General features: G+C 46.1%; 1 pseudogene; it reads left to right on the plus strand.

The window, feature by feature from the left end:
* Positions 1-4: 4 nt before the first annotated feature.
* On the plus strand, positions 5-1,876 carry LOC129846490 (uncharacterized; annotated as a pseudogene).
* The last annotated feature ends 14,974 nt before the right edge of the window (positions 1,877-16,850 follow it).

Genomic DNA, 16,850 nt, shown 5'->3' on the forward strand with positions numbered 1-16,850 from the left:
CACAGGGGTGTTGTACACAATCCTGGGGCTGGTACTGTTTGGTGCATCTGCCCAGAATCAAGTGGAGGGGTTAGTTCCTGTATCCCTCTCACATATGGGTATGGCCACAGTGTACTCACTTATGGTTAAGGGCTTTCTTTTTGGGGTCAGCGTACCCATGTTAGGCCTGAAATGGCTGTTTCTGGTCATCGTAACACTTTTGGTCCCACACACTGTCTTCTTCTGCAACCCAATCATCGCATGGGGGATCTCTATCATTACTCCAACCTTATTGTGGTTGAAAATAACCGTGATACACTGCAGTATGTCACATCTTTAAGTGTGCTTACTAGTGTAGTTGAGTGGTAATGTGTTTATGTGCGGCACTGTGGTCTAAGGCACTGCATCTCAGTTTACAGTCCCTGGTTCGAATCCAGACTGTATCACATCCGGTCGTGAGTCGAAATCCCATAGGGCGATGCACAATTGGCCCAGCTCTGTCTGGGTTTGGCCAGGGAAGGCCGTCATTGTAAATAAGAATTTGTTCTTAACTGACTTGCCTAGTTAAATAAAAGTTAAATAAAAATAAATAATATGCTTGAAATGTGTGTTGAGTCCTCATGCTGAACATAATGGGATGTTTGGTTAGGAAACTCTACCATCACTGTGTCACACATTCTCCTTATCTTGCTCTGGTGAAACATACGGAAAGGGCTGGCACCCACTTCTAGACATGTCTGATGCTAGAGCATCAGTGCTGGACAAGAAGATGCCTTTCAGGCTGCTGAGGGACAACTTTGGTTTTAGAAGTGTTTGTTTTTTCATCCGGTTGGATAAATACTCCAAACAGCCTACCCAACAGCGTCCTCATGGCCCTAAAGCACACTTTTGCCTCGTTTTGTATCACCTTTCAATGATAAATCTGGGGGGGGGACAAAAATGCAATTTCAGAAGGTGGACATGTCCCCCCCATCACCAGTGAAAGTTGCATCCCTGAATATTGATGCCCTGTATGACCCTGCATCAATAGAGAGAAGAGCAAGAGAAGGAAGATGGTCCACCCACACTGAGTACTGAGAAAGCACTAGACACATCATTTATCCTACAAGACGAGAGGGCATTAATTAAAATGGTTGCTGGGTGCAAGCCAGAGTACATGATTACATTATAATAAGGAGCAGTTTCAATAGATGATCCTCAGCTGTAATTGAATACTGTACAATAGGCACCTTGTGGTCCCCCATTATTAGATACAGAATCACTGTTTAGTTAGATAAGCTCTCTGTAATCTCTCCACATTCTCATTGGTTGCAGACTAATTTCTACCCAGTCCAAGCCTACGCTCCAGTTTCCTCCAACCTACAGGCTACCGAGACCACACCAAAGACTTTTGAAGGCTGGGCCCACTCCTACTATACACAGGGGAGCCCTGTTCAGTTCTCAGGTTATTATGTTCACAACCATGGATATGCCCTCAAGCATAGCTTTGGGTAAACTCACAAACATGAACACAGCTGCAGCCACAGTCAAGGTCATGGACATACATTTAACATTTACATTTAAGTCATTTAGCAGACGCTCTTATCCAGAGCGACTTACAAATTGGAAAGTTCATACATATTCATCCTGGTCCCCCCGTGGGAATTGAACCCACAACCCTGGCGTTGCAAGCGCCATGCTCTACCAACTGAGCCACACAGGACCACGTGTCACGGACACAGTCATTGGCAGACATCTGCCTCTCAAACCAGCAGTCACTGGGCTCCAGTGGCTCAGCATCTACATTCTCAACATTCTCTCCAGTCTGTCTGTCAGTGCCCGCCAGAGTTTCACAGCAAACATGCCCGAGTCTGTGATGGTTCACCCAGGGGCACCTGTGTCTTCATTGACAGATTGATGACATAGAAAACTCATTGAATGACAGAGCTCTCTCATTTGTTATATGTTGAAATGAGGTAGTCGGAGTGGCGAAGCGGTCTAAGGCACTGCATCGCAGTGCTTTAGGTGTCACTACAGACCCGGGTTCGATCTCAGGCTGTGTCACAGCCGGCCGTGACCGGGAGTCCCATGAGGCGGCGCACAAATGGCCCCGCTGACTTTGGTCACCAGCTGGACGGTGTTTCCTCCAACACATTGGTGCGGCTTCCGGGTTAAGCAAGCAGTGTGTCAAGAAGCAGTGCAGCTTGGTAGGGTCCTGTTTCGGAGGATGCATGGCTCTTGACCTTCGCTTCTCCCGAGTCCATAGGGGAGTTGCAGCGATGGAACAAGACTGTAACTACCAATTGAAAATTGTGAGAGAAAAAATTGATAAAAGTACAAAAAATAAGTAAATAATAATTGGTCGTTGTGCACAGTAAAGAGAAGCCATAAATTACAACCAAGACTAAGTATAGCAAATCAATGATTATTATTTCTTTACAAATGCATGTTTTCAAGTTATACTGTTTATATACAAATAGCTATTTTGCATAAACAACTGGATCAAGTGGTAAGAGTCATGTAACAGGTCATGATGGAACACGTTATTCGATATCAGTAATGCAAGAGAAAAAGTTCAAAGGAACACCATTTTTACAGTTTACCACGACTTAATCAAAGACCTATTCTTTAATGAACCGATGAAAAACAAGGCACAATGACTGAATAGTTACTGCAATTTAAATGTACGAATTGAACAATACATGGTACAATATGAATGTGCTACAAGTATGGATATTTTACTCTAATATTACTCTGCTCTCTGTATTTACACAACCTTCCTAGAGCATCTGAAAAGGCAGCCACGTTGAATTTTGTAAATACATTTCCAGACAGCAAAAATAGAATGCTTTCAATACCTTACATTTGAAATTAGTTAATATACAAGAAGGAACTTCACAGCATGATAGATGTCCTGACGCAATATTTCATATCATAATCATCTCTGTTTTTGCCTACTTTCACTTACAAATCATATCAAAGTTTATTTGTCACGTACGCGGAATACAACAGGTGTAGACCCAGTGAAATGCTTACTTACAGGCTCTAACCAACAGTGCAATTTTTAAGTAAAAAAAAGGTATTAGGTGAACAGTAGATTAGTAAAGAAATAAAAACAACAGTAAAAAAGACACTGAAAAATAACAATAATGAGGCCATATACAAGCACCGGTTAGTCGGGCTGATTGAGGTAGTATGTACATGAAGGTATGGTTAAAGTGACTATGCATATATGATAAACAGAGAGTAGCAGTAGCGTAATAGAGGGGTTGGTGGGTGGCGGGACACAATGCAGATTATCCGGGTAGCCAATGTGCGGGTGCACCGGTTAGTCAGGCTAATTGAGATAGTATGTACATGAAGGTATGGTTAAAGTGACTATGCATATATGATAAACAGAGAGTAGCATCAGCATAAGAGGGGTTGGGGGGGCACACAATGCAAATAGTCCGGGTAGCCATTTGATGAGGAGTTCAGGAGTCTTATGGTTTGTGGGGAAAAACTGTTGAGAAGCCTTTTGGTCCAAGACTTGGCGCTCAGGTACCGCTTGCCATGCGGTAGTAGAGAGAACAGTCTATGACTGGGGTGGCTGGGGTCTCTGACAATTCTTAGGGCCTTCCTCTGACACCGCCTGGTGTAGAGGTCCTGTATGGCAGGCAGCTTAACCCCAGTGATGTACTGGGCCGTGCGCACTACCCTCTGTAGTGCCTTGCGGTTGAAGGCCGAGCAGTTGCCGTACCAGGCAGTGATGCAACCAGTCAGGACGCTGTCGATGTTGCAGCTGTAGAACCTTTTGAGGATCTGAGGACCCATGCCAAATCTTTTTAGTTTCCTGAGGGGGAATAGACTTTGTCATGCCCTCTTCACGACTGTCTTGGTGTGTTTGGACCATTCTAGTTTGTTGGTGATGTGGACACCAAGGAACTTGAAGCTCTCAACCTGCTCTACTACAGCCCCATTGATGAGAATGGGGGCGTGCTCGATCCTCCTCTTCCTGTAGTCCACAATCATCTCCTTAGTCTTGGTTACGTTGAGGGATAGGTTGATATTCTGGCACCACCCGTCCAGGTCTCTGACCTCCTCCCTATAGGCTGTCTCGTCATTGTCGTTGATTTGGCCTACCACTGTTGCATCGTCTGCAATCTTAATGATGGTGTTGGAGTCGTGCATGGCACATTTGACATTGTCCGTAAGCTTGAGTTCATTTGCACACAAAAAAATCATACAATGATGGAAATACCTGTGTGTTGTCCTTGTTAATACAGACAGAGAAGAGCTCCAAATTCTTAATCACTGCATCAATTTTGTCCCGCACCCTGAAAATAGTTACGGAGAGTCCCTGTAATCTTAGATTCAGATCATTCAGGCGAGAAAAAACTTCACCCAGATAGGCCAGTCTTGTGAGAAACTCGTCATCGTGCAAGCCGTCAGACAAGTGAAAATGATGGTCAGTAAAGAAAACTTGAAGCTCGTCTCTCAATTCTAAAAAATGTGTCAATACTTTGCCCCTTGATAACCAGCGCACTTCTGTTTGTTGTACAAACGTTACATGGTCGCTGCCCATATCATTTCATAATGCAGAAAATACACGAGAGTTCAGGGGCCTTACTTTAACAAAGTTAACCATTTGCCCTATAGTGTCCAAAATGTCTTTCAAGCTTTCAGGCATTCCTTTGGCAGCAAGAGCCTCTCCGTGGATGCTGCAGTGTACCCAAGTGGCGTCGGGAGCAACTGCTTGCATGCGCGTTACCACTCCACTACGTCTCCATGTCATGGCTTTTGCGCCATCAGTACAATACAGATACCAGCAACATACACACATGCGCGCTATGTATACAGCAGCCAATTCTGGAACTAGTACTTTTCACAAGCATCTCCTCGTTGCATGGTAACAAAAGTCTCTGCCTGCCTTCTTGGGTTTCTGGTGGAAAATCCAACTATTTATTGGTTCACTACCACCACCTACCGTGGGATACATTCCAGAACAGCAGAATAAACCCCCCCACTGATAACATTTAGGTAATGTCAGTACTATAATATTCACTTGCTGTAAAAAGTTTAAGAACCCCCAATGTAATTAATAAAGACAAATCTGTCAGACACAAATAATTGGAATTTAAAAAGTTTTATTGGAAATACACGTTTCAAACAGCACAATTCAAGTACAGATGAGTGTAGCTAAATCAGATACATGCTAATTTAGTTTAAATGTGATGCAGTCCTCCAGTCCCAGTTCATTTGCTCTCTTTTGACATGCTTCAGACCAGATGCATGCTCCACTTCAGTGTACAATGGTCCTGAACTTGCATATCAATGTGTTTGAAGCTTTTACGTTGGCCTTGCTCTTTTTCTTATTGACCTTCCCTTCCTGAATATTTTGGACAAGGAGATAAAGGAATGTAAGCTTATGGGTTTTCTCTTCTCTTGAGCTACTATATCTAGAGCTATGCTATACTATAGAAGGACTTATGCTATACTATAGAAGGACTTACGGCCAATACACCCTTCTTGTATTTCCTCTCATCTGTGGGGGCGGTCACACTCAGGATGGTTATGGGGGCCAGCTGAGGGCTGTGGCGGTATGGGAAGTTCACTGTAGCGGGCAGAGCAATAATGACAGGGCTGAGAGGAATCAGAGAGCCTCGGGACATTCTCTGGGGAGGGAGAGGCCACAGCAGAGGGCAGGGCCCGTAGGGCTTCAGCCAGGGTCCGGTGTGCTGAGACCACAAGAGGAGAGAGGCCAGTCTTGCCAGACACAGGACCAGAGACAAGTCAAATATCAGGAGAGTGCTATGTTAAAAACAATCTGTAGATATACTTTATAAGTAAACACATTACAGATACATGACTATACTCAATAAGTAAGAGTAACTTACAAAGCTCTGGACATTGTTATTTTTTTATGACTTGAGGAGCCTGTTCTCAGCTATACTGGTCTGCATTTCTGCCATGCTGTCTATAATTTCATCAATCTCTCCAGTACATTTCTTGAATGCCACTTTCAACCTCCCAAGTCAATTAGCCAACTGTCCAGGTCAACTGCCTTAAGATCACCTTCGCTGCAGTTTCTCTTCATCTCTTGGATCAGTGCCCTCACCTCCTTGCCCATCCTCTTGATCTCCCTAGCCACGTCTTCATCCGTCAGTCTCTCCTTCCTCCTCCCTATCCACTTCGTAATCCATCCTCTACAGCGTCCCTCATTCTTCTTCTGCCTCTCTTGGTTGATGTCCTGACCGTCATTGTGCGTCTCCAGGCCTTCCTCCAGGTTGAGTTCTATTGAGGTCAGGTTCTCTTTGATCCTTCTCAGGCTCTCCTCGTTGGTGTTGGTCCACTGTGTCTTCTTGTCCAGCTGCTGCCTGCAAGGCCGGACAGTGGGGACCACCTCCATCTGGCGTGACACCTTCTTCAGGGCATTCACAGAGGCAGGGAGGAGGATGTTGGGCTTGGCCACAATCTCAACAGACATAGGGTCAAACCTTTGAGATGTGACACACACACACACAAATTTAAAAGATGCCTACCAGTCGATGGTCCTTCAGTGGTCCTTGTGGTTCCTTTGGAGGCTCTGGACTGTCCTCAGTAGAGGCATCATTGCCATCATCAAGTAGTGTGTCAGAGAGCTAGCTAGTCAGTCTATTCTCCACATTCAATGGAAGAGTTACTCAAAAATGTGTGTGTGGGGGGGGGGGGGGGGAGATCAACTTTAATATTGCAGATACATTTTGAGATCTATCAATACAATTGTCTGTATCATTTCCAATCCCCCATGCATATATATTTCTTGTTTTAATATGGAGAACTAACCAGGAAGTCTGACTCCTCGTAGGAGTGGAGAGACAGATCGTCGTCCTCTACAATATCACTCACTTCAAGCTTTGTCACCTTTTATATCCTCCTCGTCCTTAACTTTCAGCGGTGGTGTCCTCCTTTCATGATTCTCATCATCACACTGTGTATCAGAGTCAAGTAGTCAGAGACCATCCTCCTCACAGTGGTGTCACTCAACAAAGACATGGACGGTAGGGTACAACTCTTACCTCAGATTCACAGTCAGTGAAGGAGTAGATTGAAGATTAATCAGAATTGGAGGATCAGTTCACCTCATCATATTTTCTCTATCAGCCGAGTAACCCTTCCAGACTGAGGAGACAGAGAAAGGCATGTACTCATGGCAGCCATAGAATACACTGGCATTGACCCTCAAGGAAATGTAGAATATGTAGGCAATCCAACATGGTTGTACAAGTAGTGAGCAATACATGGGTAACTGAAAATGCAATAAATGCAACTCCCATAACATTAGGGGTGGGGCTAAAGACCTTCCATAGTATAGGATTCTTTAGCATCTCAAATGGATGATTGTCAATTCAACCAAGCCAACCAAAATGGCCATATGAATCAAAAGATCGATCTATCTGTTGTGTCTCTATGGGAACAGCAGAGATGACCTGGCTGAGAGGCTCTGGATTGATGTTCCATCCATCCCTAGATGTCTGGTCCTGCCCACAGCTCACAATGATTGGCTGTAAACAGTAAAGAATGAATTCAACACTGCTTTGCTTATTGCAGAATGCATAACTAATGTTTATGTGTTTTTAGGTCAGATATGACTTACAGGCTTTGGCCTTCTGTGCACCTTGACGGTTGGCCACATCACAGAATCAGGGGTGTTAACCCTCATTGGATTCAACTGTCAACACAACACTCAATTTAAAAGGTGATAATATAACAAAAACAGGACAAAACAAATACATATTTTATATTTACCACATAAGGGCGGCGTCTTAAAGCTCTTTTGATTCTCTCATCAATACAATCCATCTTGCTTTCTGAGGGAAACTTTTCCATCAATTTGATTGACACAAAACACATCCTGACACATACACACACTATACCATGTATATACACTACCGGTCAAAAGTTTTACAACAGTTACTCATTCAAGGGTGTTTATTTTTACTATTTTCTACATTGTAGAATAATAGTGAAGTCATCAAAACTATGAAATAACACATATCGAATAATTTTGTATCCCAAAAAGTGTTCAATAAATGTAAATATATTTTATATTTGAGATTCATAAAATAGCCACCCTTTGCTTTGATGACAGCTTTGCACAAAGTAGCCCAAGAAACGTTCCTGAATAAAGCCCTGATCATCCACATACCTGACAATAACTGACAACTGCAAGCTGACTGGTGGCACAATAGGTCCAGAAAGGTGGGGAAATTTTACCCCCTGAGGCCTGGAGTTTTCCTTATATGTTAATCTAACTAGGAAAACTCTGGACCCTATAAGGTATGACAGTGATTATTCACTTGTAAAAAGGTTTTATATGGGCTATGATGGGACCAGTTTTTCCTAATCAGGTCAAATGTTGTTTTTTTACTCCTGGGGGGAATGCAGACCCTGTCAAACTGCAGCTACCTTATATTTGTTAATATAAACTATATTTAGACTAGATTAGGAGGGGTGATTTCCTCTACCCAGACACATAGACAAGAACTGATAGACAATATAACTCACAGGGCTGAGCTTGCTTTATGCATGTTCGCATCATACAGGCCTATGCAACTGTTGGCCTTACAGAAAAATGCACTCACATCACTATTGTAGCGACCCGCACAGACAGCTGTGTGTTATGTGTTAGGCTAGTAGGTGGTTGTGTTCGCGGGGTCCGACATGTCAATCAACCTGCTATCTGCCAATCACGGGAATGCCTGGAATGTTCTGATGCCGGGCATCCTGGCGGTTGGCGGAGTGGCGTGGAGAGGGGTTGGGCAGGGGGATTTTGCATTGGAAGTTAAGACCAGGTTTTTCCTTTGTTCTCTCTCTTACGTCTGGGCTTCACAAGGGAAGGTCACGATTGGCTGGTGGGTTATCTTTCATTTATTTGGCGTGGGCTACGGCCAAACAGTAGCCTGTGTAAAGTTGGTTTAATAAACCGTCCATTCGTAAACTCAATCCTCTGTCTGGACAGTTGTTCTTTTATGATCTAGTCAGGTCATTACATTGGTGTCAGAAGTAAAAACGGTGATAAAAGTAAGCCAGCTAGCTAGCTGACTTCTGTGGCTAGCTACCGTAGGTGAGAACGGGGGTGAAAATGCTTCGAGGGAATCCGAAAGTGAAGGTGGAGGTAGGGGACGATTATGGCCAAGGAGGTGCGTGTGCATGGACGTCGGGGGTTCTGGCTGAGGAGATCGCTAGGGGGTCGGAGCCCAGAGGCCGCTTGAGGGAGGACGTTAGAGTGATGGCGGCTGAAGCGGGCATGAGTGCTTCGTCGACTGTGTTTCGCGCGGATTCTGGTGGGCGGGCCGAAGTGGTGACGTCGACGCGGCGGGACGAGGAATCTGGGGCTCAGGATGTAAACAAACATAGCGGCGCCCAGTCCCCGGCTGCGTCCGTATCTGTTAAGACCCCGAAGTATTCCGGTAAGGCGGATTGGGAAGCTTTTCATGCTCAGTTTGAACTGTTAGCTCATTTTAGGGGGTGGTCGGATGAAGAAAGGGCACTGCAGTTGGCTTTATGCCTCACGGATGAAGCTCTGGCCTGTTTGATATTGATTAGCCCCGAGGACAGACATGATTATGGTGCTTTAGTGGGAGCACTGAGGAGGCGCTATGGACAGTGTGTACAGCCCGGGCTACTGCGCTCCGAACTGAGTAATAGACGCAGGCAGCCTGGAGAGCCTCTACGGGTGCTAGCTAATTGACATTGAGAGCCTCTCTCGGCGGGCATATGCTCACATGCCCCCTCCGTGCAGAACGAGCTAGCACGGGACCAGTTCATACAGGCGCTCTCTCCTACGGAGCTGCGCATGCTGGCTCATCCTGAGACATTGCAGATAGCCTTGGAGATGGCTTTGGAGAGGGAGCTGGTGTGGGCTGGGGCTTCAGCTGGGGCTTTGGTGGGGGTGCAGGGAGACACACCCTCTGTGCGAGCTGGGGGGCCAAGCAGCCCGGAGCCGGAAAAGCCTGCATGGGTAGCTGAAATGACAGAACTCATTCGTGCTGTGTCGCTACAGGCGGCACGAAACACACACCCTGGTCCCAGGGTCTGCTGGGGTTGTGGCGGCCATCTGCGCCGAAATTGCCCCATGTCCCCCAGAGCTCAGGGAAACGGCTCGGGGTCCGCATAGACCGGGTAGTGCTTTCTATCCCAACCACCATCATCTTCAGGAGGAGCCCACCGGCACAGACGGGGAAGCAAGGCTCCACTTCCCCCAGAAGCAGAGGAAAGCAAGCGGATGGAGCCTGTTGTTGTGGTGGGCCGGACCTGTGTTGGGGACTTTTGTCATGTCCCTGTCACTGTGGAGGGGGTGCCCTGCTCCGCCCTGGTGGACACTGGGTCCACAGTAACCCTGGTGAGGCCGGATATTGTGGCAGGTTGGACTCAGTGTGAGCCTACAACTGTGCAGCTCCGCACAGTCACAGGTGAGCTGGCACCCATGAAAGGGAAGGGAATAATGACTCTGACAGTAGGGGGCAGGACTGTGCGTCATCCTGTGTGGGTGGCGGCTGTGCAGGACCCTTGTATCCTGGGGTTGGACTTTCTTAGGAGCACAGGCTGCCAGTTAGACCTAAATAGGGGCACACTGAGCTTCCAGGGAGGGCCGGAAGTCACCATGGCCCTCCCTAATGTCACAATCACTCAACCCAACAAACCCTTTACTCCAACAGTTAAAGCAGCAGAGACTCATGGCTGCCCCCCCCCCCCCCCCACCCCCCCCACAGCTGTGTGTGACTTTTCCCCAGCCCCCCTGTCACCTACGGCGGTGTGTTACATTCCCCCAGCTACCTCCATGACACAGCCCTCTGTGAGCCCAGGCCGCGCCCCCCCAGCCCAGCTGCCCCAGATGGGAGAGGAGAGGACACTGTCTGCAGTGAGGGAGATATGGGGGAGGAACTGTGTTGGTCTTGACCCCGAGCAGCAGGAACGGTTGTGGCAGTTGCTGTTTGAATTCAGAGACAGCTTTGCGCTGAGTGAGGAAGAGGTGGGTCAGACTCATCTGGTGCAGCATGAGATCGACACAGGTGATGCTCGACCCATCAAGATGCGTCCCCGCCGTATCCCGCTGGCACGCCAGGAGGCGGCAGACAAGGCTGTGTTGGAGATGCAGCGGGCAGACTTCATTGAGCCCTCAGACAGCCCCTGGGCGGCGCCAGTCGTCATGGTTCCGAAGAAGGGGGGCAAGCTGAGGTTCTGTGCGGACTACAGGCGGCTGAATGAGGTAACCAGGAAGGACTCATACCCCATACCACGTATCGATGAGTCGCTGGACCTGGTTAGGGGGTCCTCCTGGTTCTCCTCACTAGACCTCCGCAGTGGCTACTGGCAGGTGCCCCTCTCCCCAGAGGCCAGAGCCAAAACTGCATTCTCCACTAACAGAGGACACTGGCAGTTCAAGGTCCTGTGCTTTGGCCTGTGCAACGCTCCAGCTACTTTTGAGCGTTTGATGGACAGGGTGCTGGATGGCATCCCCCGACAGCAGTGTCTGGTATACCTCGATGACATCCTGGCCCATGGCAGCTCCTTCCAGTCAGCCCTGGGGGCGCTACGGCGTGTGCTGGAGAGGGTGGCTGCCGCAGGTCTGAAGCTCCACCCCGAGAAGTGCCACTTCATGAGGAGAGAGGTGTCCTTCTTGGGCCACCGAGTGGGGAAGGAGGGGATCAGCACCATGGAGGACAAGGTAGCGGCTGTCAGAGACTGGCCCACCCCCACCGACCAGCGTCAGCTGAAGAGCTTCCTGGGCCTGGCCTCGTACTACAGGAGGTTTGTACGGGGCTTCTCAAGCGTTGCTGCTCCACTGAACCGCCTGCTGCCGAAGGACAAGGCTTTCACTTGGACAGTGGAGTGTGAGGAGGCGTTCAACACCCTCAAACGTGCACTGATCGAGGCCCCCGTGCTCGCCCCCCCTGACCTCACCTTGCCCTTTATCCTGGACACAGACGCGAGCAATGTGGGCATGGGTGGGGTGCTGGCCCAGGTGGGGCCAGAGGGGGAGAGAGTGGTGGCGTACTTCAGCAAAACATTTGACAAACATGAGCGCCGCTACTGTGTCACCCGGCGGGAGCTTTTGGCTGTTGTGGCTTCCGTCAAACACTTCAAGTACTACCTGGGTGGTCTGCCCTTTACTGTAAGGACTGACCACTCTGCTCTCCAGTGGCTCATGTCTTTCAGAGAGCCAGAGGGGCAGGTGGCACGCTGGTTGGAGGAGCTTCAGCCGTATGACTTCACGGTGGTGCACAGGGCAGGGGCACGCCACTCCAACGCCGACGCCATGTCCCGTCGGCCCTGTACTGCAGACGGCTGCAGCCACTGTGAACGGAGAGAGGGACGGGAGAGAGAGCTGTGTGCAGAGGGGGTCTCTGCCACAGTGTGTCGGGCGAGCGGGCCTGTCTGCTGTGAGCTGCAGACTGTCGACGTGGCTGAATGGCGGCAGCAGCAGGGACGGGACACAGACCTACAGCCAGTGCTACAGTGGGTAGAGGCGCAGGTGAGGCCACCATGGGAAGAGGTGACAGCGCTCTCACTCGCGACCAAAGGGTTGTGGTCAAAGTTTGAGAGACTGCGGCTGGCTGATGGCGTGCTACAGCGGGCATGGAAGGAGTCAGCTACGGGAGAGGAGAGGTGGCAGGTGGTGGTCCCAAAAGCATTGCGGGAGGCTGTGCTCCAGAGTACTCATGGCGGGGTGGACACTGGACACTTTGGGGTCACAAAAACACTGCGCCGTCTCCGTCAGGGCTTCTACTGGGGGCAGCACAAGAGGGATGTGGAGGACTTTTGTCGCCGCTGTGACAACTCTAAACTCAATCCTATGTCTGGACAGTTGTTCTTTTATGATCTAGTCAGGTCATTACACTATTATGTTGATTAATTCATTCCAGTTAATCATTTTGGATTAAAAACGTATAGGCAGCCTAGTCACCACAATTTTGAATATATATACTAAATTTGATCACATTTTCTCCTGACACAAATGGACTATAAATACATGTTACCAATTAGTTTACCCTGATCGGTTGGGTGTATAGATGTATGCAGGCGACTTGATGAAAGGCTCCCTATTAACCAGTTATACTTTTGATACCAGTTAGTATTGAACGCCCTCACCTTCTTCATGAAACTGATCTCAAGCAGAGGTCAACCCTCGCTTTTAATTCGCACCTTTCCGTGTACCCCAGAGAATGAAAATGGTTCTTCAACCCAAAAAAATCCACAACATTTTCGACAGCGTTGGCCATCCTACCATTCTGGAGGAGATAAATGCACACTCGCGCTGGTAACGCTAGTTAGCTAGCTACTGGAGTTCGTGTAATTTATTTAAACTTGCCTTGCTAACTACAAACTAAAATAAAGTTCTAAAACCAAGAAAACTATTTGTAATATACCTCCTCGCTCTCCTGTAATTTGAAAAAACGAATTTGAATTGAATAATATAAAAAAATGCTTCAATTTTAATCTATATCCAACGTCACTAAATTTCTCACCACATAGAACCCCCATAATGCTCTGGCACAATCCCAATACAACACACTAGGGCTGCATTCCAAACACTTAAAATACACACCTTCTCCCCTCAGCCCTCAAATAAAGTGGACACTTCTGATTTTTTTTTTTAAAACAACAGTTTTTCACCTTAATTTAACCAGGTAAGCTAGGTGAGAACAAGTTCTCATTTAAAACTGTGACCTGGCCAAGATAAAGCAAAGCAGTGCGATACAAACAACAACACAGAGTTAGACATGGATAAAAAATATATATATATATTTCACCTTTATTTAACCAGGTAGGCAAGTTGAAAACAAGTTCTCGTTTACAACTGCGACCTGGCCAAGATAAAGCAAAGCAGTTCGACACATACAACAACACAGAGTTACACATGGAGTAAAACAAACATACAGTCAATAATACAGTAGAAAAATAAGTCTATATACAATGTGAGCAAATGAGGTGAGATAGGGGAGGTAAAGGCAAAAAAAGGCCATGGTGGTGAAGTAAATACAATATAGCAAGTAAAACACTGGAATGGTAGATTTGCAGTGGAAGAATGTGCAAAGTAGAGATAGAAATAGTGGGGTCTAAAGGAGCAAAATAAATAAATACAGTAGGGGGAGAGGTAGTTGTTTGGGCTAAATTATAGATGGGCTATGTACAGGTGCAGTAATCTGTGAGCTGCTCTGACAGCTGGTGCTTAAAGCTAGTGAGGGAGATAAGTGTTTCCAGTTTCAGAGATTTTTGTAGTTCGTTCCAGTCATTGGCAGCAGAGAACTGGAAGGAGAGGCCAAAGGAAGAATTGATTTTGTGGGTGACCAGAGAGATATACCTGCTGGAGCGAGTGTTACATATGGGTGCTGCTATGGTGACCAGCAAGCTGAGATAAGGGAGGACTTTACCTAGAAGGGTCTTGTAGATGACCTGGAGCCAGTGGGTTTGGCGACGAGTATGAAGCGAGGGCCAGCCAACGAGACCGTACAGGTCACAGTGGTGGGTAGTATATGGGGCTTTGGTGACATAACGGATGGCACTGTGATAGACTGCATCCAATTTATTGAGTAGGGTATTGGAGGCTATTTTGTAAATGACATCGCCGAAGTCGAGGATCGGTAGGATGGTCAATTTTACAAGGGTATGTTTGGCAGGGGAGTCAAGGATGCTTTGTTGCGAAATAGGAAGCCAATTCTAGATTTAACTTTGAATAAACAGGCGTACAGTCAATAACACAATAGAAAAATAAGAAAGTCTATATACAGTGTGTGCAAATGGCGTGAGGAGGTAAGGCAATAAATAGGCCATAGTAGCGAAGTAATTACAATTTAGCAAATTAACACTGGAGTGATAGATGAGCAGATTGTGATGTGCAAGTAGAGATACTGGTGTGCAAAAGAGCAGAAAAGTGATGACGTATCATGACGTCTGATGAGTTGACACTTGCAGGGCAAGGGGCGAGGGAAGAATTATTTAATTTTAAATGGACCGCCCAGAAATGTGTCACTTGTTCATCCCACGGTTGTGTTTTCAGTCATCATGGAACTGCTGTGTGTGCCTTACATGCACTACAGTCAATTATGATTGCATTTCATATCTTGGCTAGAAGACAACACCTTCGCAGACATCGAATGTTAGCCATCCTACTATATCAGGTAAATCGAAAATTACAATGTATACGTGTGATGTCAGGGAAAGTTATATGCTTTCGTGTTGTTGACTATCATAAAATGTGAAGACTGTATATTATCAAATCAATTCTCCATGTGTAGTTTAATTACGCAATTAAACTAATCATGTAACTTTAACAAGGGAGTTGGGGCACCACGGAAAAATGTTGTTTATAGAGTGTCAATTTCCCAAATAATACTCCCCAGATTTTCATATCTTATCAAAACAGTCTCTTATTAATGAATTTTATTACCTCTTCAGTATCATTACTGAATGTTGCAAACCCTTGGATATCTGCACCAACCCTAGCATAGAATCATGAATCAGCAAAATATAAATTGGAAAAGAGAAAAGTCTCTGGTTACGTCCCTAGTGGATACGTCAGGCATACCCATGTCGTCACATAGAATAGATGTTTCGGCAGTTGTCGGTATTCTTTGTCCTAGGCTACATACATTTCCAGCTGCAGACTGAAAAGGCCTCGTATAAGATCTGCTCCTTCTGTGGCAATGTTTTAGAGTTTAACAATTTCTAGCCGTGTAACCAACGCTACACGTTGTATGGTCTTTGAAATTCAACCATTTGCAACCTTAGCTTACACCGTGGTCTGGTGTGAATTGCGTCACTGGGGATTTTATACTTGGGTAGAAAAGGGGCTGTCTCATCATGTTTGTGCTCAACTGGACGTGGCTACTGACTGTGCATAAGTTACATAAAACAACCAATTCTGATTTAGAAGACTAAATCTCATTGTTAGCTTTTCAAAAGTATTTTTATACTTATTCATTCATCTTATACAACAGTCAGATGTAAAACTGACAGCTGGGAAATGTACACTTTAAGAGATACAGTTGTGTGTGTTTCCTGTCCTTCATGAGATCACCAAATGAAACACACTCGACATGACTGTCCCTTAAGTGTCCACGGACCATGCCCACATTCTCAAGAATATAAATATTGTTTAATTCTCCCATTTTGGGGATTAGGAGTTTTTTTTAAATTTACATTTGTTTCTACTTACACTTGTATCTTGAATTCCCCATATTAAAGTCCGCTAAGCTGACTTTGCTTAGCGGATCAACATCGCAAATTGAATTATGGGGCTAATTGTACATTCGCAAACTCGTGTGAAACTAGGCAAAAACAGAGGTGATTATGAAATTAAATATTTCGTAAAGACATGTATCATGCTGTTAAGATCCCCAGAAGACGTTTTATCTTGTATATTAACTTATTTCAAATGTAAGGCATTGAAAGCATTCTATATTGGAAGTCTGTAAATGTACAGTCGTGGCCAAAAGTTTTGAGAATGACACAAATATTAATTTCCACAAAGTTTGCTGCTTCAGTGTCTTTAGATATTTTTGTCAGATGTTACTATGGAATACTGAAGTATAATTCAAGCATTTAATAAGTGTCAAAGGCTTTTATTGACAATTACATGAAGTTGATGCAGAGTCAATATTTTCAGTGTTGACCCTTCTTTTTCAAGACCTCTGCAATCCACCCTGGCATGCTGTCAATTAACTTCTGGGCCACATCCTGACTGATGGCAACCCATTCTTGCATAATCAATGCTTGGAGTTTGTCAGAAATTGTGGGGTTTTGTTTGTCCACCCGCATCTTGAGGATTGACCACAAGTTCTCAATGGGATTAAGGTCTGGGGAGTTTCCTGGCCATGGACCCAAAATATCGATGTTTTGTTCCCCGAGCCACTTAGTTATCACTTTTG

This window comes from Salvelinus fontinalis, unplaced genomic scaffold, assembly GCF_029448725.1.
Source record: "Salvelinus fontinalis isolate EN_2023a unplaced genomic scaffold, ASM2944872v1 scaffold_0568, whole genome shotgun sequence".
Lineage (NCBI taxonomy): Eukaryota > Metazoa > Chordata > Actinopteri > Salmoniformes > Salmonidae > Salvelinus > Salvelinus fontinalis.